The sequence below is a fragment of the Neodiprion pinetum genome, chromosome 6 (genome assembly GCF_021155775.2).
Source record: "Neodiprion pinetum isolate iyNeoPine1 chromosome 6, iyNeoPine1.2, whole genome shotgun sequence".
NCBI lineage: Eukaryota > Metazoa > Arthropoda > Insecta > Hymenoptera > Diprionidae > Neodiprion > Neodiprion pinetum.
In genome coordinates, this window is record NC_060237.1 from 16,939,719 (window position 1) to 16,965,408 (window position 25,690).

The 25,690-nt window shown below is 42.5% G+C and overlaps 1 protein-coding gene across 1 annotated transcript in view; it reads left to right on the forward strand.

Annotated features, from left to right (window-relative positions):
• Positions 1-25,690, forward strand: part of LOC124221763 (RNA-binding protein MEX3B) — a 41,424-nt gene that overhangs the window by 2,186 nt on the left and 13,548 nt on the right. The gene's annotated exons all lie outside the window — the stretch shown is intronic.

Here is a 25,690-nt window from a genome sequence, read left to right on the forward strand (position 1 = left end):
CACATGCGACCATCTCGTAGTAGAATGAGCGAAATTATATTTTGATTTTTCTCTTTCGCACGATGACTGTAGTCAGCATCGTTGGATTTGATTCAAATTCTCTGTGCACAAATCTCTTGTTTGCCTTTGGGACTTCCGCCGCAGGTCAGACTCTGGGTTCAGTTTTTGTTCCGTACAGTTGCGAAATTTTCGCGTGTAGGTTCGTGCCGTTGTTATTCAGCCTGCTACAATGAAGGTTAATATTTATAAATTCAGATACTATGGTGCAGATGTGTTGTGTACACCTATATTGTACCCGTATCGCAAAGCGGTAAGAAGTAATAATTGTTATCTCGGTCGGCAGGGTTGATAGCCAAACTGTCAGAGTAAGTGTGCTCGTCGTCGGGCTGTTTATCTCTCGGTAGCCTAGCCGGCCGAGTAAGTCTCTCGATCGTTCTCACGGCTCAAACATTCGAATGATGTTCGTACTTTGTCGTCGCGGTTCGGTCAGCAGCCGCTGCCTGCTTCGAAGGTCTCAAGCCCGACCCTCGGCCGTGGTTTCAGAGTAAAAGGAGAGAAAAAAGGAAAACAAATATCCAATGAATAATACGCCGATCATTATTCCTGATCGGGCGATCGTTTCGGGGGACGAAACTTTCACTGCCAACAATTTTGCACGGTGCGTGCGCGATTCGACCCACACGACGAATTTGCCAATCGCCTCGGCGCAGCGGTATTACAGACGTAGTAATGTATCATCCCGAAAAATTGCATCACGGCGAATAAAAAATAAAATTCGTAAATAAGCGGTTAAGAAAATTAGCGAACTCTGCGTGTACCTATTAGCAGCCAGCGTCGAGACTGTGGCAATAAAAGTAGTAATTCACTGTGAGATTAAGATTCCCAGGCAGACGCCCCCTCGTATCGTGTCGCAGTTCGTCGCAGCGCGAGCGCGAGCTTCGTTAGGCAATTCGAATCGTTATTGAATAGAGTCGACTCATTATTCAAACGCTTCAATAACGCGTGCCGCCAGTGCAGGATTTGCGCGTCGGGGACTTTTTTTTATGCGAGACACGAACCTGCCAACACTATCCTTCGTTCCTCTTAAAGTTAGCTGCTCATTTTCCGCAACACATTCTCGTTCCACTCGGACGAATCGGCATCCCCGGTTTGCGTTCAACCGTATTTTCGAATCTACTCGGTCTCGAGAATCATGTTTACCAAAAACACAACAAGACCGCCGTCGCGGCGTATCGCGTCTCTATATTACGTAATTGGTCATTCGGCTGACCGTGGTTTTAGTATATTCACCCGTTCAGAGCGGCGTGGTTAAAGGTATATGACCGCGGTACGTTCGTTCGTTCGCCTTTGTGTGCATAGCTACGATATACCCAGCCGAAACTTTATAACAGACCAACACCGAGTACTCGCCTCCTCGTACGTGCGGGAGAAGCGTTGTGCAGTGTTGAGGCTAACGATTAAACCTATAAGCGTCATCTTGGCTCTGCCGATGAGATGGCATTATTTTACGGTACCTGCGCCCGGCTGCCCGAATATCTCGCATACGCTCTACGCACAACGTGTTAAAAACGCTCGTGGGTAGAGAGGGACGTGGTGTGCGCTCGAGTTGCGCCGAGCTGTCTCCGAGAGAGAAAGAGAGAGAGAGAGAGAGAGAGAGAGAGAGAGAGAGAGAGAGAGAGAGAGAGAGAGAGAGAGAGAGAGAGAAAGAGAAAGAGAAATGGTCGTCGCGAGGAGCGACGCAGAAGAAGAAGAATAAACGGAGAAAAGAGAGAAGAGCGCGTCTCGTATCTAGACTTCTATTATTTATACCTCTCTCGAAAACTCTGTGTGAGAGAGAAGAGGGCGTCCATCGCGTCGACAAAGGAGAAGACGAAGAAGCGAAGCCATGTGCTCGGCGGGACCACGTGAGACTTACTAACCTTACTGCTAACATTGACCGTCTAATATTAGACCGGGAAACATGCTGTACGGAAAACGAACGGTGACACTGATTCGTTGTGTTACCGATGGATGCGCGTCCGCTGGCTGTTACACGGCCAAGTACGGCGGTCATTGAATGGCGAAAAATCGCCTTGCCTCTCCCCCTCCTTCCTCGCGTCGTCGCATGCGTTAATTCACGTTTTACTGATCGGAAATAATATAATTAGCCAGAGTGAGAGAAAGGTCGCCGAGGCTTCGTGTCGTCCGTTCGACACTCAATCGGCGCAGCTGCTCTGCTGTGTATTTATTTACCTCACGTATTTTAGTGTTCGAATTCGTCATGAACGAATCATTTTCGATAACGCATAAAGGTGCGTCCCATTCAAAAAGATGTGCCCGTTCGTTAAGGCTGTATTTTTTCCCTCCATTCTCTCTTTCTCTTTCTCTTTCTCTCGCTCGCTCGCTCGCTCGCTCTGACCGGAAGCAGTAATGAGCGCCTCTGTCGCCAGACACGCCGAGTCCCGAGTTCGCCGATGATGAAGTTACATAGTTTTAAAACGTGGCAAGAGTTTATCCACTCACGGCGCGACGTTTACCGACATTATGTGTATACAGGAATGCAGACAAATACGAACAAACATGTATCGATGGAGCTATTGATAATGTAAAACCTCGCATAAAGGTAAATTATCATTATCGTCGCGTAATCTTCTTTCGCCTTTAGATTTATACCTATGCCTCGCGAAATTCAATACTGTCTCTCATTTCAAGTACCTACAGTAAGGCTTGCACCAAAAATTCCTTCACATTTCATCAATAACTGACGACAGTTAACTCTGACCGACGAGATCAACTTTGTTCAAATGCCTACCTACCCAGAAATTCAGCCTGCTACCGAAACATACGTTCCACTTATTTTGGTGAGGATCTCGAAGAGTTCCTGTAAGCTAACAGTGCCTGTTCAAGGACATAGATAATGTGCGTATCATACTTTCACGGCGAGCTGGAACTACCGCGTTAAAAGTTGTCGGATGACTGGTACGATGATTATAATATTTTAGTATACAGCTACGCGTTTTTGAACTGCGCTGTAAACAAGGGCATGTTTAGATTTAGGTTTAGATTTGGATTTGAGTTTAGGTTGTCTCGTCGTCTCACTGTGGTACTTGTGTCACACTGCGCGTATCTGTGCACGCATGTATACAAGCTAAGGATAATATTTTTGAAAACTCTTCTTCGCGCTAAGCGAGAATGAGATATACGGCATAGAGAGGGGGCAGGGAAATGAGTTTATTGTAGAGAAATATATAGTGTCCTAGGTTGATGTTCTACGACGTCCCGATTCTCTTTTCTTTTCTTTTCTTTTCTTTCGCTTCTCTCGCAGACTGCGCTGCAGCTTCCTCCTGGTCAACAGATGTTCGTTTATCTCATATGCAGTCTTGAAGCCAGGCTGTTTTCTCGAATTCCGCGCGACCACATGACTTTCTCTGTGACTGTGAACCGTTTCGAATAGTGATGAATTTTCTCGTTCATTCACTCATTTGGCCATTCATGCACAGCACGTTGGTTCACGCGCTTCCGGCGAGATTTCAAAATATAGTATATCATGAAACAGACATTAAATTTGGCTACTCGTAAATCGACACGCGTTTATACATGATGAGTATCCTGTGACAAATTCTGTTTAATAAGCTATAAAATTCGCCTTGTCGTAGTTATTGTACTTCCAGGTTCTTCGGTTCCTTTCAAACCGACGTTGCGTGTGCTCGAGTTTACAACACTGCAGACCGCAAATGAGAGGTATCCGGTCGAGAAATGTAATTTTGGCGGTTAGCGCGATCGGAAAACGTTATGTGTATAGGATGTGGGGGAGTTGGTTGGACGGAGGCTCACACGTGTTCGTAACTGGCATCGTTTTCAGCCTGGATTTCAAGCTGGCTACTCATTCTTTTTATTTTTCTTTATCCATTCACTTATTTATGTCAAACCTTTCATTCCATTGTTTGCATTATATTTTCAATATTTTTCTACATATTATTGTCGGCGAAAAGATGGAAAATCTCCACCGGAAACAAACATTTTTGCAATATTTCTATAACGATTTACGACTCATACGCGGGTTATTTCTTTAGTCTCGTATCGTGCAGTTTTTATGATAAACAAATATTACAGTGTTAAATACCGAAGAAGATGAAGAAGAGTAAAAAAAAAAATATACCATTGATATAAGTACGGACGCATGCTCGCGATTAAGCTGTCATTAACTCTCCTGGCTGATTCGCCGTACAAATACAAGCCGGAAAGGTCGGATAGGTCGGTTAAAGTCACCTGCGGATTATTTCGATCGGAAATAACACGCGAAAGACGGTTAGGCGAGACGCGAGAATGTGCGAGGAGTTCGTATCGGTCGGCAACACCGAATTGATTTCTTTTCGCGTGTCTAAATCTAGTTTTTTCCTGCGGAACGATAATTTATGTACCTGTAACATTACTGTAAATCATACAAGCACGTAACGTACGCTGGTGATTTTTTTATAATAATATTCCGATCGACGTGCTTAAGCTTACGAACGTTGCGAGGAGTATCCGAACGTGAATTTTGATTTAATTTTACATATGTTTTTAACCTTCATGCAATAATGTAATACAGGGTCACCGGCATCGGGCTATAAACAAAAGCTTTTGGTAATGGATTATTTTTGTCGCTAAATTTCGTTTTATTTTTCGGTTTGTTTGTTTTTTTTTTTTATTTTAATTTGTAAACCCTTATTTGTACTGGATTAAGTACATCCAAAACAAATTAAATAAAGTACATAGAGCTGACTAATTCAAACTATGTTGGAAAACTCGGCGAAAAGTCAAGGTCTGTAATTGTTGGAATAAATTCGAGGAGTTTATTTCTATAACATGTGTCATCTTTTCTGTAACTATGCGATTAACACGAATGTGAGAAATATTTATTTTCACAATGGTACGCCGCATATGCAGCGCCACAAGCGTATCTATTCGTCTCATGATTTTTAGCGAACGATCGTTTTACCATCAGCATTAATATACCCAATTCAAAATCTCGTATAAAAGTTCTCTCCGCGTACGTACAGCAAATGATATAATAAATTTTGAAAGTATAAAAGGTGACAATCGACGACACCGACTACGAGGATGAGGACAATTTTCTATTAGAATTATATATCGGGTGTCGCCTCGTGGGGGAAACGCGTGGATTACGCCTGTCGAGGGGCCCAAAGCAATTGGGCCCCGTTCCCTGGCGCCTTTGTCAGTCCCTGGCGCAGCTGCCGTCGATCCACAAGGTCTTTCCGTTCTCAAACTATACTCTCGAAACCCGATAACCACTCGACCACCGCCGACCCGCTCGTTCTTTGGTTCCCTACCGTCGTCACTGCCGCAACTCACTACCACCGTATGGGGCTGCTGTTGCAGCCACCGTCACCGTATAATTATACATGCACTGGAGGGTCTCTCTGCTACAACCCTCGAGTCCCTACAACATCTCCCATGCTCGAGACAGAGGACGAGGAGGTAGGTGGTCGTCCCGCCGCCTTCGCCAAAACATGTGGTGCCATTACGCGTGGTGTGTCGGTACCGGGTGCCAGCCATGAGAACCACTGTCGAACGTGAAACATGCCCCCGCGTAGCAGATGTTTACTGCTGCACGTATGAAATTAACGGTTTTTTTTCCCTTCTTTTCTCTTCTTCGTGTGTTTTCTTTCTTTTTCTTTTCATATCGTTTTTGATTCTCTGATCTGCTTCTTTCTTTGTTCGTTGTTGATCAGTTTTATTTGTTCAACTTTTGTCTACCGAGTGCTCTCCGATATGCTTAATATCTACGTATGCGTACAGCTAAATCGCAAAGGTCAACAACCGTAAATCGGCGGTAATGAAACTTTGTTCTTCTCTTAACGAGGTTGAGCTCGTAACGGTGCAATTTTAGGAAATGTTGTTTCACCGCTTAAGGATTGTCGAAAATTCGGTAAATCGTAAAGATTCACAAATCCCTTTCAAGTCATTCTGTAAGGTTTTAAATTAATGATTTTTTACTCAATGTTTTGTTACGCTCGTCAGCCTCAATTTTTTGAATTCGAACCTCACCGGAAGAAAATTGTATAAGAATATCTATTTTCTGTTCTTGTTGTCTTTTGACAAACTACGCTCTAGGATGATACACACTGGAGAATCCTAATATTTATCGTGGAATGTGAAAACGAAACTCCATCACAAAAGAGAATCAAATATTTTGGTGACGCTTTAGCTTCTTGTTTTGTTCCCGAAAGTTAGTTACCATCCCAAATCACTCTCATCTGTGTCGCATCAATTTTTTGGCGGGAAGGACGACAGATAACGAGTTTGTCCGTCCTACGAAGCGGACAGAACTCGCGATACGTTTTACGCTTACTGGCTGGCCGAGTAATCGAGGCATTCAGTACTCACTCTGTGAGTCCCTTGTCACAAATTCACGGAAGTTACAAACCACGCATGTTAAGCTCCCGAATGTACATTTTCGACATTTGTCATATGGGTGCTGCCGCGTGGATCGTCATGAGGCGAGTCCCTTGGGTCTCCTTCGTATCTCTAAATTGGCCTCAACGAGTCCCTTAATGAGACACACGGACACGCACACGCACACAAGTTTAATTTCCCCAAGAGTATCGGGATCAAACGTAAATGGGTGTGGCCAAGTGACATCGGGTAGCGCCAAAACGAGAGTGTTTATGAAACTCGTGGCTCAACTGCATCATCGTGAACATGTTTAAAACGAGTACCACAGATACCAACACTTTCCGCACGACGTCGAGGTATTACAGTTCAGTGGTGTCAGGTTCTTATTTTGTCACAAGACTCTCCCCTTGGGATCGTATACTATCCGTCGCAACATGGTGTCTAAGTGAAGAAAAACAGTTAGATTAATTATCCCAACCGTCGATGTCAGGAATTGGAACTTGCAATTCAAGATGCCGTTTCAAGCATATTATTTTTGGTCTTCTTTACTGAAATGATAATTCTGTACCTTATAAATATGAAATTTTAGTGTTTATAGGTCAAATACAGGTGAACGTAAATATCGTTACCAGGGTTCAGCCAAACTTGCGATGGGGTGAAAAAAAAAATGGAAAAAATGATAGAATTTTATGGTACAGGTGGGCTGCGATATTTCCATATTTCTCTCGGCGCGATGCGGGATCAAATATCTCGATGCCGTCTATGTAGGTTATGCCTTCCTGGCCCGCACGCTTGCTCATTGAATGATGATATCAAAATGTAAGGACTAGGTACCCGAAGTAATTCGAAAAGGAAAGATCCTGTTACACCGGGACGTATCTCGCTCGCTCTGACCCGGGAGAGGAAGTAGCGAACTACAAAATCTCTTTGTTCGCTCGCTCGCTCGGGGGCCTTGTAGTATTTTTCCCCCGGGATGGGGGCGGCATCGAGTAACTCGACTCGTCCCGTCTCGTCCCGTCTCGTCACCGTTGCTTCACCTTCTCTCGCCTCGGAACCTTTGTCCCATATACCTACCCACCTACCTGACCGAGTGGAGCGCCGCATTGGCTCTCGAGATTCACGGATCTTGCGCTGCAGCGACGAACTTCATTTCTTTTCCACCTCGTTTTTCTATCTCGCCGTTTCTTGAAAACTTTTCTTCAATACGCGGTTGGAAAGTAAAATTTTCGAAGCCTGTGGGAGCGTGCGTAAGATCTATTTCTGAACAGCGTGGTAAAACTACGCTGACGCATATCTATAAATTGCGATCAGCTGAAAACCTCAATTTTACACACCAGGGGTTTCATGGCACGTGAGCACTTTCCCATAACTTAATTTTACGCAAGGATCTTGCGTACCGCCAGCGACGTTCTTTGGCTGATTGTGAGTTCAATTTGAAGTTTGCGAGCTTAGGACGTTTAGGTTAGGTTTCACGAAACCGTGCCTGTGCCTTTGAACCTCTTGATCGACCTTGATGTATATCCTTTAAATTATTACATTAAATTCGTTTCCTTCTCAAAACGAAGTTTCTTCCGCAGGTGTTAGAAAAAATAGGTCGTGTCACTCGCTGCAAATTTCACTCTCGTCGGAAATCGTCCGCTTTCCGCACTCGTGACACAATACGCACATATACTATTCTCTTACGACGCGTGACGTGCCGATCGTGCGTCGAATCGAAGAGCCGTTGTTGCCTTGTTACTCTTCGGCCATCCTCGCTCGTCCTACCGAAGTATAGCTCGGCAAGCGTCGTCGTTCCCAGCCTCGAGTGTCCGATTGTTCGAGGACCGCACATCCGCCGAGGAAGTGGTTTGAGTCGGACGCTGAACACCATCGCTTTCCCTTTCCCCCCCGCCACACCTCGCCGTCCGTGCACTTAAACACCCTCTTCGTAACGCTTACCGTCATACCGTTCATATGATAACCGCATATCCATGCTTGTAATGTAGCTGGTGTGGTTTGTACAAGCTGCAAGGTGGATATCCATACTTATGGATAGTTTTAGCCTTGGCTTAGCAATTAGCTTGCCAATTATTATTGTCGAACCGAATTTGTCACAGAGTTCGATCAGGGTCTAGGTTTGTATGCTGACGGAGGAGATGTCGGTCAGGAAAGTGTTTTCGTTCAACTTTATTCCCATGTTCTATTTCCAGTCTTATACATATAATTACTATCATTAGTGGGATGAATTACAATTTTAATTCTTCAAAAATGATTATTCCGTGCGGGTGAATGTATCCTTGATATTAACAAATTAGAGGAAGGATTGTAGAACCGGCGACATATAATATTAATTTTTCTCATTTTTTTATTTTCCTTATAAAAATTTATTATATCGGATAAAGTTTTTGTCTTACGTACAAAATAAGGATTATATTTTTCAACAATTCAAGTGGAACGTTATACTGAATACGTTATCGTATTATATAATATGTATGCTTGGTAAGAAAGTTGAAGAAAAAGTATTATAAATAAACGTACGAATCAAGTTCTTGCAATTTGTATAAAAGGTATATACCGATCTCATTGGAATGAAATTGAAAAAAAAGCACGGAAGATACGCTGAAAGTGGAAGCAAACATGCAACCGAATCGCGATATTTGCGACACCGTATTTCCGTCGTCGCGTCGTCCGCACGTGTACGCGTAACTTGCGCGCGCAGCCTGCTCGTTGACTGACTCTGCGTCACGTGGTTTGTGCAATGTGCCAGTTTTCGCGCCAACCGAAACCCTTCGCGTACGTAACGAACCACGTTGCTTGCGCATGCAGAGGATTGATGCACGCCGGTCGATGCTCCCGTTCGTCTATAGATATACGCGCGACTAGGTGTAGGTGTTAGGTATAGAAGGAGGGAGGAGTATCCTACGCTTATCGTATGTAATTTCGCGAATCAGTGTCATGTGAGTTTAGTTACGCGTAGTTTTACCACAGAGTTTCGTGTTTTTATATTAATTGTCCAAGTCGATAAAATATTATCGACTGCTTTTCAAAGTAAAATTCCCTCTTTACTGGACGTCAATTTTTCTTATATGCGTATAATTTTAATCATGAACGATATAAAAAGGAAATAACTCGTCGACGATTCAGTTGTACTTCTATCACTCAGCACTTTGAATTCGGTTCATGGAAACGTTGCAGGCACAAATGGTCAAGAGTTTACTCATGTTAAAACGAAAACTAGAATTTCCGTTTTATATTATAATTGTATTACCAATGTACTGACATTTTTTTATTTGAATGTGTTTAATATTATATCCGACTACAATGAAACACAGCAGACCCGGGCGATCTAATCAATCGGTAATTAGACGAATTCCTTCAGTTACGGGGCCGCATACGTACGCTGAGACGGCACGAATCTCCCTTCGTGAGGTGATCTTTTAGGCACAAAGTTGAGAGCTGGAAATCGAATTTGACATTCCAACAACTATTAAATTACCCAATTTTTTTTTTTGAAATTGCGATAAATTAATCGAGGTAACTGAAATCATTGCGAATCACTCGGAATTACACGATGACGCTAAAAAGCAAGCGCGTTGGGAATCATGGAATGGTTTTAATTCATTAAAACAGATGTCGAGTGCTTTCTGTATTGATCTCAATCTTATAATTTGACGCTTTCATTGATTTCAAATGTTCCAAGCGATTTCCATTGTTATACTATGATTTTCAGTGATTTGTTGTCACATTCTGCGACTCCGTCTGATCGGGTAATCACTAGGAATCAGGAGTCAACATTGGAAATTAATGGAAACGGCGCGAAACACTCGAAATTGGAAAAATCGATCGAAATTATATGAGGTGAAAATCAATAGAAATCTCGTAATTGATGACTTGATAAATAGTACAATTGATTTCCGAGGTAGTGATCGAACTTGGTTTCTCTCTTGTCTCCTCTTCTCTCACGCGTTCGCCTCGTCCTTGCACAGCTAATCGTAAGCTCGGGAAGATAGACGAAAGAGAGGCGGGAGTGTATATCGTTGTACACTAGAAACCAGAGAGAGGAGGACCGGGCGAGCTCTGTTATAGAGGCGACGGTGCGTATCCTAGGTCAAGATTGTGTACGCAACGGGCGTGCAGCGATTCTTTATACCCGGCGGCACAGACCAGAGTCGACTAGCCGGTCTGGAAAGCTAGGCTACGCTGGCTAGTCGCCCCCGTCGACTCATCCGCAAGTCTAAACCGCTTGCAGTCGTGTCTGTTCCGAGTCGGAGGCGGCGGCGGCGGCGGCGGCGGCGGCGGCGGAGGAGGAAGAGGAGAAGAAGGAGGAGGGAGAGGTGGTTTGCCGGCCGCGTGCTTTCCCTCTCACTCACGAACGCCGGTCCCTCCCTCTCCGTCTCCCTCTCGCGGTCCCTTCGCCGTTCACCTGCGTCTATATCCATCTTCTCGCTCACTCTCGATCTCGAAGGAACAAATTCTCCCTCACGGTCACCAAGCCGCGGCGGCTGAATCCTCTACAGCCGGTCCTAAAGCCGCTGCTGCTGCTGCATCGCGAAACAGCGAGAGGAACCGTAGAAACTTTGCAGATCGAGCTTTCGACTGAGCATGCGCGAGCTTTGTCGTTCTTCAATGCAGGCTGGCCACCTCAAACTTTAGTTATCAAACGCGGCTTATGAAGGTTATGTTGGGGATGCTATTTTTATTTTTTTTTTCCTAGGTTTACCGGACTTCAAATATTCTGTGTAGGGTTTCGAGAAGGCTTTGCAATCTTTCGTCGTAAACTGCTTACTGCTACGAGTGATCGTAAGAGCATAATTTCATTTTGCCGCTTCACATCTCACACTACGATTCGCGTAGGTTGGCTCCTCTTGCTTTGCAGATGAAAATATTGCCACGGGACGATCTCGGCGACGGATAGACTTCGTTTATTTTGCGCATGCGCAGTCGGTGCTGACAAGTTTGTAGGTTTCACCGTTTTTCCTCGATGTGTGTAATATTCGAAGTACACGAAAGAGAGTTGCCTTTGGAGGAATTTATTGTAAAACTCGATTTTTTTATATTTTTCGCAGAGACTAGTCGTCGATGTCAGCCATATTCGAAAATGATCCGTCAGGTTTCCACACCGTTTTGTTATTAGATCCATAACAAAACGATGTTACCTAAAACGTATATTCTGAATTTTTAACATTTTCCTGTGTGATTTATCTTCTCTGTCCAGTCAAGACCGATTGATGTAAAGTAAATTATTATAATTAACCTTGTTAATTTTTCGGACAAAACCATTTCAATTATCTGTAATTCAACCATAACCGTTAGTAACAAGAATAATTACGCGTATGTTGCACATTACACGCACTCAACGCAGCCGTCTTTAATTCCGATTTTATTTCATCCATAGGCTGCCGATAAAGTACGTTTGAAATGATTATGCAATACCGCTGAATTTTGCGAAACGCAGTAAAACAAAATCTGCGGGGGTTTCGGGCGTATGTCGTTATTCTAATAAATGCAAAATCTCACCTCAAGACTTCGGCAATGACCCACTTGATATATTGTCGGCGTTGATGTTGAGTAAAGATCGCGTTACACGCAATGCACCGTACACACAGTATGTTATTTTCTTCTGGGAAATTTCGACGAGGTGCGCGTATTTTACAACGGCGTTCCGCCTTTCAATTGTTCCTACATCTTTTCAGGGATGAGAGTTCTTATTGCGCATCGAGTGTTGTATTGGACTGATGTTGTTTCGTATACTGGACAGCAAACTTCGAAATATCAGTATTAATTGTTTCGAACTCTAGTCATAAAAATATGACGGCAAATTTTTAAGATCCAACTCGAGAAATTTGGATGCCAGTAATTAATTTCTTGCAACGATACGTAATCGTAATTAGCCCAAGGTTATACTTGTTCTAATTTGGGACACAACTTAAACTATATGCAAGCGACGTGTACCTAATATATGCACCGCTGCACTATGCATCGTCAGCTGTGAAGCTAACGTGGAACACGCGATAATTTAACTATGTAGCACACATCATCGAGCCCTAAGCTAGACCTAGTTGTCGACATTAAAAATTTGTCTTTGTCGCACACAGATATACGTGTGTACAAATTAATACGAAATAAGCTTCGTATTCATTGCGAAATGTCGAAATTAAAATACAAAAATACAAATTATAATTACACGTCATACTTCTTTCAAGGTCAAATTTTACATCATAACTTTGCATCTTTGACGACGAGTTACGTGAAAATTCTGTTATTATCATTATCTTTTTGTTTTCATTTTTTTTACAAACTTCGAGTTTTCGTATTCCGAATGAAACGTGCACAAGGTACAACAATACAGACGACATTATTTCACAATTCGCGTTTCAATATAATATGCGAATGGATAGCGTAGCCAAGTTTTGACGAAAGAACGAAACTGCGGAAGAAAGAGAAAAAAAGGCGCGACAAATTTTTAAATCGCTTTTCTACTAACGAGCCACTAACTACCGCGTTCTCTAATCACCTCTATTCTAACACTGTCGTACTAACTATAACCAACGGCGCGAACGTATGAGAAGAGGATTAACCTCGATTCGATACTAACTTGTACTAACAAACTTAGGAGGAAAATGAGTTGCGCCGTTCTCGGTGCTTCCTTTTTCTTCTATTTGGTTTTAATTGTTATTTTTATTATTATCGTTGCTGTTGTTTTTTTTTTTTTCTCTCTTTTCTTTCAACTTCACATCAATTTTTCACCTCTTTACATACTCTAATCATCCACGTTTCATAAATTCCATGTATACAATTGCTCATGCGCAGGCATTATCAAGTACACCTCTTACTGCCACCGTTGTACAAAACGCATTATACCACCTGCGGTGTAATATCATACACATACCGAGGTGAAAAACCGTCGGGGATTATACATTTTTTTTTTCATTCTTTCCCCTCTCCCATCTTCTCTTTTTCTTCACCCTCTTCTTTTATCGTCATTCATCTTAAAATACTTTTTGATCGCGCGGCGGTTCAACGCGTATCAAAGATATGCTTTCTTATATGGATTATACTCGGGACTCGAATCAGACTCGCGCCAATTACGATGATCGAGGAAAGGGATTATCGACGTCGTAACACGACGCGGTTAAGTCCAACTCGCGTAACACGTACCTGTACCGTAAGGTGAATCACGAGCATGTAAAGTAGGTACATGAATTTTACACATGCCCGTAGGTATGCACAACAATATTTAAACCCCGGTCAGATTCTGTACTCGGATGGGGTCATTTAACTCGTTCACCGGGGAATTAATTAGTTGGAAGACCGCGGAACGAGATACAGAGAGGAAGAGATGACGATGGAGATAGAGATAGAGATAGAGATAGAGAGCGCAATTGGTTCAAGTGCGATTTACCACAACCATTCGTCATGCGTTGACGGCGACTTGATATCTGGATGCCACTGCTGCTGCTGCACTCATACCGGATATTAATTCATCACCCAGAGCGTAAATGTGATTTTCCGTGATTGTCGAACGATTTCACAATTTATTATGGCATAAATTATGAGATGCTTACCGGAGTCACGCAATTGTTTCATAACGAGTTTCGTCAATATTTAATCTGTAATTTACTGGCATCTATGATTAATTGTTTAATTATACTTTTAGGAAAGAATCAAGTCTCCTTTAGAAAATTGTTAATTTTTTAATTAGATACACGTTCAATGTAATCGACGAACGACGCGAGTTGTAATATTTCTCAATTTATTATTAATTACTGTTCCTTTCGAACGTAATCATCCACAGTCGTGATAAATTTATAATACCGATCGACGAATAGCAATGCGAATTATACTTAGGTCCGTTTGCATGTGTCTTGGACACGGATTTAAATGGCAACGATCTTGCAGACGACAAAGAAAGGCGGGTGCATTATATTTACATGGTTTGAAATGAAGAAAAAAACGACAAACGTTCGGGTCATTGCCGCGTTTGTTGATCCTTTGTTTCTTTGACGTTAAGCGCCAGGGAATACCTGCAACACCAAACACCAACACCATGATGCAGCGGCGGCGAACGGCGAACGAACCAACGGTTCGTCCTCGCTGCACATTCTGCACTATTATTAAGTTCTCGACATCGTTTATTTGTGTCTGCCATTCACTCGGTTGAAGAAGTCTGGTGTTGTTGTACCTTTTTCCATATGTGTTATACCTACACGTGGAGGGACAACCTTGGTGCCGCCGCCGCCGCCGCCGCGGTAACTCTTTTTTCCCCATACGCTAGAGCAAGTGCAATCGCTGGTGTTTCACCCATGTTTCCCGTGGTGCGTGTTTGTCATTACACATTTGGAAATATTCTAGAACTTACGGTTTCGAATTTGAGGAACATGTTTTTCTTTTTATGCCTCAAGACGGTGCTCTGGTCGATTTTGACGTTGACGTATGTATCTTCAAATATCGAAGTCCGTGTATCTCAAATGCGAAATTGGGCTCGAAAGCCTCATTCTATACACAAATTCTTTTGACTGAACGCAGAAGTAAATAAATTGCATGAATTCTACAAATTTATTACTGCGATTTCGTACAATTCACGCCATTTCTGTATTTCTGTATCAAATGAAAATGTATTGGAGTGTTTTTCTTCAGAATTGCATATGGAACGGGGCGGTCGAACCCTTTTTTGTGTTTGAGATACACGACATTTGGGCAATTATTATATATAAAAAGGTCTGCTGAAAATTTGTTTTTGCCGCATTGATCACGAACTATATTTCGTGATTATACGTATAGTCGAAAGGAAAATATTTGTTATCTCGATTCTCCAAAATTGAAGAATCGTTCTATCGAAAATGTTTTTTATTTCTTCTTGTAACAAACAAATTCAATACGATATCATTCTGCCAACGAAGTTTAGACTGTTGTTGTTGCACGGTGCATGGGGTCAATTGCGCGATTGCAGAATTACAATTAGTCTTTTCGACGCGTTGTTTTCGTCGCGTCGTCGTTGCCTCGTCTTGTAAAAGATTCACACATCGGTTACCGGAACGGCAACTGTCGCCTTAAGTGCGGGTCCTCAGAATCTTATTAATATACTTTGGGTCAGCGCCACGGCAGTAGCTAACGTCAATTTACATGAGAATTTCAAGGAATTACACGAAGAGAGTGAGAACGCGTTACTTATTAGCGGATATGATTCGAAATGGAGATTAAAAAAGAGCGAAGCAAGACCTCGGTTCGTTACTAACTACGATAGCTCTACTGGTTCTTTTTACTTTTTGTATTATTTGCGGATTTTTTTTTTTAATTAGTATACCTAATAATTATTCTGAATGTTTGAATAACGCGATAGACGAAGGTCAGTGTATAATGCGGCAATGCTTATAAAATCTTGAGAATCCCGGAGCTTCGAATTATTCCAATGCCTCTCGAAATTCATACTAGATTATGACTCTAAACTAGTGAACGTAAATAAAAAAATTATCTTGTACTGAAATATTTGAAAAATTAAGTATACTGAAAGTTCCATATTTTACGATCACCCTTAACGTGGTCATCGAGATACGTATTTGAATCTTTGCTTCTCGTGGTCTTTGGAAATCGCAAGAAAATTATCAACATGGTCGTTTCGATATTGAAAATTTTGATGGTAACTAGCTACGGGAAGGACAGGAGGAATTATCATCATTATCATTCGTCGAGATGCCCACCTCTCGCGTTATCTCATATTCATTGTCAGCCATAAAATTGTCGCGTGTAAGCAGCAACTGCAACTGCAACTGCTACCAGACTCGTCAATCTGTAACTTCCTGCAGCAGCGATAGAAAATTGAATAACGCTGGTGTAAGATGCGACAAGAAAAATTGGGCTCAACTTGTATATCGAGGACTCGAAGTAGTCGCGTGGAGAGATACGATGCAGACGACGGAGGTGCATGGCAGCCTGCATCAGCGGAAGACGCCAGTGCGTGTCGAGAATTTTAATCTCAATTCATTTAGTCGGTGTTTGTTTTTTCCATACGTTTTTCTACGCTGCATTATTATACATATGAAGAGTGAGAAGGGGGGAGGGGGGGGAGAGAGAGAGAGAGAGAGAGAGAGAGAGAGAGAGAGAGAGAGAGAGAGAGAGAGAGAGAGAGAGAGAGAGAGAGAGAGAGAGAGAGAGAGAGAGAGAGAGAGAAAAGCACCTCTAACCGCCGCGGTTCTGTACCAACATTTCGGTAAAATCTAGCCTCCTTTCAAATCTCTACATTTCATTTCAATTTACCTTACATACCTTTGCCTTCTTCTTCCTTTTTGTCGTCGGTTGTATTTTTCTTTTTTTTCTTACGCTCTGTCGTTTTTTTTTTATGTAACATACGTGACAATTGACAGACGTTTTCCAAGAATCTTTAGTAGGTATAACGTGTTACTGTGCGTGGGTAGAAGGTATGTAGTAGCGATATCCACTGTCCGACAGAGTTCCGATCAGCTTTTTCAATGTCCGAAGCGTACTCAGAAAATTGTTTGTTGATTCGAAACACGCGCATCGAGTTCATCGTTGACGTATGAGGATGTGTTCAAATTTACGTTTCATTATTTATCAGACTTTTGACATCGTTTATTCAATACGAGTAAGTTTCAAATTTTTTCCCTCGATTTGATGAAGAAATTTCACTTGTCAGAATAGATTAGAAATATAACTTTATACTCGCCGCAACCTTTAGTAAAGATTATACGATGATAGAAAGAGATGGAGAAAGCAGTACGAAAAACAGGATCGACGGCCGAATGCAGGAGTCATACAAGGTGCGGTGTTGAGATTTCAATCGCTAGCGTTTAGAAGTCGACGTATTTTTTTTACTCTTTTAATTTTTTTCTACGCGTAGGCTGCGGAGTCAAAAAATTATTATCTTTCTCCGAACAAACAACTTTATCTAAAGTTTGTCTAGTAGGTTGGACTAGGTGTCGTACTCGCTCACAATCTGGGCTAGTAGGGTCCGCGTGCTCACGATGCCGCAACCCGGGTTCTCTTCCTCTTCTCATTCTCATTCTCATTCTCATTCTCGCTCCGCCCAAAGAGACGAATGAGCATCGCGCTGCGGTCGGTTCTCGAAGAACGGCCGATAAAACGTGAGTCGCCGCCCTTCTTCGCTACCCTCGGCGACTCGCGGCCGGCTGAGAACCACTGAGAAACGTTGAATCGTTGAACCACGCAGTGGTTCAGTGGCTCCAAGGCCGGAGGTAAACTACACGGGTGTAACGCTCGCTATGCCGGCCCTCTTTATACACCAACAACGAACGAAGAACCTTCTGTCTCGCTTAAGTCTAAACCGGGCGAAACTCCGAACGGGCAAGGCGAGTCTCGTCGGTCCCTCGTTGTAAGATACAGAAATATGCCGACGAAATGAGAGTTTCGTTGCTCACGCTGATGCTAAAAACTGCAGGCAAGAGAGTAGTGCGGCTCTCACCAGAGCTCGTGACAGTTTAATACTGTAAATTCTAAGAAAACAGGAGGAATTTATGGAAATGAGATCAGAAGTAATTTATGCACGGATTGTTGTTATTGATATGGAAAACCGGAAAGAATTGAGACAATTTGAATATCTAGACATTTTCGACGGTTATGTAAAATGCGAGCTATTAATTATTGGCTAGATTAACGTTGGTTACGTTAAAGTGACGGAATATCGAAGAATCGTCACAGTTCTGCAATTTCAGATAGATTTTTAATTATCACGGTTTACTGGATTTTATTAAATCTCGAAACTGCAGTATAACTATTTTATCATAAAAATGTATCGTTGATCCGACCAAGTTTTTCTGTACCCATCTTCTCTAACATGTACGTTACATTGCGTAAAAATATATTTCTATAGAATGTTAATTGCTTAATGATTGTAATAATGAGCAAATGTAATAAGAAACCACAAAGTTCTTATTTTCGAGTTTATTGAGGAGAAAAAGAAAATGTACAAAACGTGAACCAGTTTGGTCCACTCTGTGGTTTGGTGCGACAGCTCTTTACCGACTTCGATGGACACTCCGCCATAGCAGGGAGAGTGCCTAAACCTTGAGAAAGGTATATCGCGAGGCTTAAGCGAGACCTTCCTACGAAAACGCATACAAACATAATGCTGCATCCGACTGGCCCTCGGCCGCCAAAGTACAACTAGCGGTTGGATCGGTATAAGTTGAACGCATTCCGCCACCATTCCTTTCGATCCGATTCGATTCCTTCTGTGTAGGTAGGTAGCTAGGTAGGTTGGTTGGTTGGTTGGTTGGTTGGTTGGTTGGTTGGTTGGTTGGTTGGTTTGTTTGTTTGTTTGTTGACTGGTCGGTTTGTGGGTATGAGGTTAGGTCCGTGCAGTGACCACGGATGGCAAGGAACGGGTCGGTCCGTCTGCAGCGCCGCCGAACCATTTTTGGAATGAAATTTTATTCGAGTATGACGAAGGAGGCGCGGGAGCAAGATGCTTGAGACTTTTGTTATTGTCTCTTGGGATTGCCTGCGCGGAAGATATTGACGGTTTCATGTACTGAGAGAAAAATATGGTGCATCCATCGTTGTGTAGTACTTCTAAGGTCTTGATTTACAGAATTTGACTTACTCAAAATCTTGTAGTTTCGATCTCTTCTTTTAGTGTATACGCGTTGAAATTCTCTGATCACGTTGATGTTTAAAAATTGAAAAAAATTGCTGTGAAAATAGAACCCAAGTTTCAACTTGGTCTGTATTTTGAATCTCGCATGTGTTTTCTGCACGGGTAATATAAATTGCACAAATTTCAATTATCGGTATTTGAATTGACCGTCCGAAGATATCAAGAGTAAATTGTACAGACACCATGGCTGCCGCTTATAGAAAAGGGTGGAAAAAAATTATGTTTTTCCGTGTTTGCTCCGGCGTGAAAATCATCGACGGTGCACTTGCAACGACCTCGAATTATTCAGCTTAACCGTGACCTATCGGCAAGGGAGAAAGGGGGGGGGGGGGGGGTTCCAGGATTGCAAATGTGTGTAGCATTCGTCGGTCGAGCGAATATTTCGCAACGAGCTCGTTCGAGACGTTGTCTGATGACATGGTTGTCTCGGTCTCAAGGCAGCTCCCGCCCACCAACGTTCAAAGAGATATTCCGAAAGGTTGCAAAATTTACGTAACGTTTTTTATTCGCGTATATGCTGTAGTTTTATAAGGCGTTACATGGTTGAGGCGTTCGGGGGAGTCGGAAAATTTTTGTAATACCAGAAAGCATTTTTTCTCTATACCGATCGAGATGTTCGACGTTCAGAATATTATAACTTTTTTCTTCTGTGATATTGTATCTAAGGCGTTATCAATGAATTGCATTCCATAGAGTAAACGTTTCTAATGTTCAAAAAAATGTTGACGGTTTCGTAGTTTCGTAGATCAGAGAAAATTCGGGAAACTTAAAAATGTTGCGATTATCACATTTAACACGAACAATTTTAAATATCATTCAATATCCAATACCGTTCAAAATTCGTTTCAAAACATGATCCCGTACCACGTTATACGCGTGCGTAATTGTGCGTCGAAGAGATTCGGGAGGCATCTAAGAAAAGTCTGCACATTTCTTGAATCAACGTTAAAATTATGCAGTGAAAAATTTTTGCGACCCGGAGTTACGGGGCCTCTCGCGTTCCATCTCGGATTATCTTTCCTCTAACCTCGTGCCTGACGCCGCTGCTGCTGGCTGCTACAAGGCGAGGTCCTCGAACGCGGGATCTCCGAGGAAATTCTTTCTTCGCTTGGTTGTGAAGCAGGTAGAAATAGGTCCAATTATGCTTGGTCAAAGATGCGTATACCCATGCTTGTGCCCTATACCTGCCGACCTCGTCGCATTCTGTATAGTGTCGTCCTGCAGTGTTCGGCGTTGGTGAACTCCGGTCCCTGTTATGCGTTGGCAACGCGCATTTGCCTTGCGTTCGGCCAGCCATGCTTCGAGTGGGTATATTGTATTATTTTTTTCACATGCGTATATACCATGCCTGCCATCTCTGCGGACCGTACAGCTTCGAGCAAAATTAATCTGTTGGAAGGACGACCGACCACTTTTGAACAAACAACAAACTCTCACGGTTCATTCACTAGACTTACGTCTCTTTGATGAAAGCGTCTTTTTTTTCTCTCTCCCTACTCTGTAAGAGGGGGAAAAAAACTATGTGGGAAGATTAAATGAGGTGTAGTTTGGTTAAAGCTTGTAAGTATGTTAAAAGAACCTGGAAGGAAACGTCCCCGTTTTCTCAGCCTTGAGGTGTTAGTAGACTACCTGTTTGGTATTATCAAAAATTCGTACCAAAATCTTCAACATTTTACGTTCTCGGCGTATCTTGTCATGCCGAAACCATAATATCGACGTTTTTTTTTTGTCTTGATAAATCGAAGCTCATTTTGTTTCTAATCGAATACAAACTTGAAAGCTTGTACGTATATTGGTTAATGCATTCGTCATTGTTCAAAAATCCGGGCTATTACTATCATTATTACCTGTGCAAAATAGCAAATATCCTCTTTCTTTACCTAGATTTTTATAATCTTTTCCACACTAATTACACTAGCAAGTTGAAAATCTGACGAAACTTTTACACACGTTGATTGAAGTGGCAAATCTGACAAACAGTTATTATCGATGTACTATATTACACGTGAGGCAAGAAACAATAAAAATAACTTGCATTTAAGCGTTGTATACCAATAACGGCCCGACGTCACAATTGTAACTTCTTCCGACCTCACCTTGTGATATCGGGCCGTTAGAGCGTAGAATGTTGGGCGAGGAACGCGAACCGAGCCTGGCCCATTATTGCACATTACATTACATTACACATTGACCAATGTTGGCAGAACTTGTCACGGCATTACGTTGCAATACTGATTTCACGTCTATTACCAAGCATGGGCCGTTGACAACCAGCGGCGACCAATGTTGGCCCAGCCCGCTGCCGATATCAGATTTTTCCACGGGATACAGATGCATCGACATCAAAGGCCATTGAACAATTACAGCGTACCCTCAAAAGGTGAATCCATCGAGTTTGAAATCCTTCGTACTATTGTTATCCCTTTGTGCTGTTTCCCCTTGTGTACAGCATAATGCAGAACCGACGAATCCCTACAGCTGCGAAATCCCTCGACAGAGTGCAGGACGAAGATTAAAGCTGATCGAGAGATCGCCTAAAGTATCACACATTCGCGCCTGTATATAGATGAGTAAATATAAAGCACTCGCGCGCGTGTGTGTGTGTGTGTGTCGGCCACGATGTAGCATGACAAACGAGCCAGAGCCGCGGTTTTGGGGCTCGGACTGACATCGTTATCCTGAAGCAGCACAGGGCGGCCACCCTTGAGCGCCAAGTATTTGGGGTTCGCTAGAACCGTTGCTGCCATATTTACTGCCGCAGATCCTTCGAATGGTTTCCATAGAAACCAATAGCGTAGCAAGAGCTTATTTTTCCTTCCCTCGGAAAACTTTTCTTCAAGTACCTACCCTCGTTGTCGTCCATCTTTGTCGTATCAATCCATAATCACGATACGTAACTACGTAACATGTTCTGGAAATGTACGCGACGACTGGATTAGCAATAATTGCGATCACGGTTTGTTTATACGGAACGCTGATTTACTGCGAACGAATAAAAGTGGATGTAGGTTTAAAGCGACGTGTTACAATAAGGACAAAGTCGCATCCCAGACACCAATATAATAAGCGTAACCTGTAACTAAGAACGGGTGGACAGAAAAAATATACTATGATAAAGAAACTTGTACACTTACGGATTTACACGCGTATTTGGGCCTGTACTCACAATCAGTGCACATTACCACGGTACGCGGTAAGTGCTGCCTGCAGGAGAAGATCGATTATACGGGTTAATTGATCCAAGTAACCGCCGAGGTAGGTTCGGTTTGCGCTCTGGTTCCCACGGGATCGGCATCAACGGCGGTATGGAACCTGAAAAGAGTACGTTGCCTACCTTGGCAATCGCGGTCGCTCGTTATACCCGGTGACCGCAGGGGATGAGAGGTGGCGGTTGGACAGTCAGTCAGGCAAGCGGGCAGGATAGAACCCTAAGCGGGAAAACTTGACTTCAATTCTCGCAGGGAAAGTTACCACGGGGTGCGTTGATCGTGTGTGTTATATCGAGGTAACCATACACCGACCGGTGATTCACTATTAAGTCAATATAAAGCGGGGTTATGAGTCGCGGTCACGTTTAAGGGTTGCTCCGTATTTGATCAATACATTGCCGCGTTTCCTCTTGTCGCTCTAAGAATTTACCGTCTACTTTCTAGATCGCACGCGACACCCCGAGGTTTTTTCTACACCGGTGTATTATACCGTAGGAAATTTTTACCAGAGTCCTCCAAGCTCTGGGTTCATATTCGAATGTTTGACTTTTTAAACAATTTTTGTCGATATGTAGTCAATTTCAGCAAGTTAACCGAGGAAAAAAGAAAAACGCCAGCCCATTTTCTATTCATTTTACCACCTTTCCAACATCGTTCCGTTGAACCTATACCATCAACTCAGCCCTGCTCGCATCCCGTTCACCTTGGCCTCAGTCGTCGCTGATAACATCGAGTTGCGATGCCCTATCCCTGACACGACAAATTCGAAAAGGAAAGGTGTCTTTTTTTTCTGATGGCGCGATGAGATTTCACTATCGGTTTAACCGCAGCCCGGAAAGCAGTCCAAGGAATCCGGAGTTCCGATGAAATGTTCAGGGGGTTGTTAGAAAAACAGAGGATTTCATGTTGAAACAGTTTTTGCGTCACGTGCAGAGACAGAGAAACCCCTTTTTGTTTACCCTATCAAATGGACAATGAAAGTAAACGTATGATTACTATTTTTATCCAGCTTGAGAAAAGTTGGGGAATTTTGTTCTTTGTGACGATCTAGCGACAGCGCTGTGCGTAGAAACGGACTGCCTTACAGCCAACAAATACACCGTAATGAATGCATGATGTAATCTAGAATTGATTCCCACTTTGAAATATGGTGATAAAACGCTCTGCACGATTTTACAGCTGCATAACGTCAAGTTTGCGTATAGTATATTTTAGACGTGATCATCCAGTAGGTATAGGAGGGATACGTGTAAGTACATATACCATATATATAGTTCGAAACCCTTATTTGTATGTAAATACAACATACGCGTGTGTACATAAATGCATACGTGTGTTTCTGCCGCTGCAGCATGCAGTAGTTTTATCGATCGAACGTTGAACGCTCGTTTGAATGGTATACCTATATAGGTCGTATTCGGGTATTCCAACTAATCGTAAAATAGCAGAAAATAATTCTTTCATTTCTCGTACGTTGCGCCAATTTATTAAAGCATCACCAGAATGGGAACACAAATGTACATTTCCCATTTTATCTGTTTAATACTCAAGAACATGCACGAAGTGTACACTTCTATCACTTGAAATATCGCAGAAAATATCTCTCTGCTACGGTATTACACGAATAGCAGCAGAGTCGAATCCTGTTGTCCATCTGCCCCGAAACTACCCTGAACTCGAAGAGGGCGACGCGGCGTTGATGCGAAGGGAAATAAGTAAACTGCAAGACGTGCGCGGCGCATTAAATGCACGTAACCTACCTCCTCGGGTTTGCAAGTTATTCGCACTGCCTGGTCGAACCGAGCATGCACAGTTCTCAAGGCCTCGAGCAGACCTGGCGGGCGATATCGCTATCGTCTTGTATTGCGGATCGTGCATATAGCACGACAAAGGCTGTTCCATAAGCGTAAACCAGCACGCGGTTGGATATGCTTACTCGTCATTACCTTGGTTATAGCGTACTTATTATGAATATGAGATCAGTATCAAAATATCTGAAATTTTCGCGTGGTCGATTCATTAAAAATTTAGTGCCGGATCATTGAAATTGGATTTAGGGAATTTTTAATTGTAATTTCAACCGTTCCGGGATAAGTTTCGCAGAACTTCGTCACGGAGTGTTGGAAGGTATATTTAACATTTCAAAGTTATTCCCTCGGCACTCGAGTGTCGGGTGAAATTGTTTTTACGAACAGTTGTAAATACACCAGCATATTTTGGGAGTGGTTAACAGCTCGGCGTACAAATCGATTCAATTCTTTTCTCCTGGATATATGTGCGTACAGGCACGCACACACCGATTTACGTAACTCTGGAAAATGCGCTGCGGACACTTGTGCGAGGGTATATAATAGTACGGCGAAAGCGAAGGCGAAGACGAGAGAGAGACTGGTTTTTGTTCCCTTCTGCTAAAGCTGTGTCCGCTGCTGCCCGGCAAGGGAATCCATAAATAACCGTCGGTCAGAAGCGGCCCGTATTATCGCCAGCTTCAGAGAATCGGACTGTACCTCTGCAGCGAGAATCGAATGATAAAAGAAGGAAGTGAGTTGAAAATGATGAGATAGAGATGCGGGGGACGTAATTTAAACACTGTGGTTTATAAGGAGAAATTTTCGGATTGCAGGAACGTTCCGAAATTCATTGAGTTATCTTTATACTGCTTATTTTATGAGTTTAATTTAGGTAAGTGCAAAATGTTATTTTGCTAAAGGTTACTTGGCTAGATTCGCGTACTTTGGATACATATAGGTTACGTATGAGGTACGAAGCTGTCGCCAAATAAGCATTCATTTTCCATATCGTATAATAAGACGCACAAGAACGACCTGAAATATCCTTGGTCAGCAGGCTCGATATTGTATCACTGAATGTCGAATGTTTTTTGCGTTCCTGTTTGTTTGAAAAAATCTTTAAAATTTGGTAGTACATTATAAATGTGGGAAGATAAATCATTCCAATAGAAAAGTTTACTTGTTTTTAAAAGTTCTATTTTCATTTTTACGTTATTCTCCCGCCTAATAATCAGTATACATGTTTTATAAGGTATCAAACATTTCCTCGATAAATTACGTGAACATATCGATGACGGTAAATGAAACTGGAACAATGTTCAGTGCAAACCTTTTTCAAAGTCGACGTCGATGAATGAAATTACGTTCATTTATACATTTTTAAGCTAATACTAGCTTGTTTTTTTTTTTCTTAAATTGTACCATATGTTCAACTAGGCATACTTCGATACTTGAATTATATTCTAAAAAATGTCTGCAAGATTATCACGACGTTTGAATTTTGTCGGACATTAGCTTCCTGCTTTACTCTTGTGATATAAGCTTCGCGGAACAAAGACGAAAGACGAAAAAAAGGATGAAGAAAGGCACGTTAAAGTGTCATGTGGCTCTTTGTTGCTACCATACGATCTGTTGAGACTCAAATTTCTTCCCCCTTCCTCAGTCTTCACTTGAAGAGCTCTGTAGAACTACGAGCGACGTGC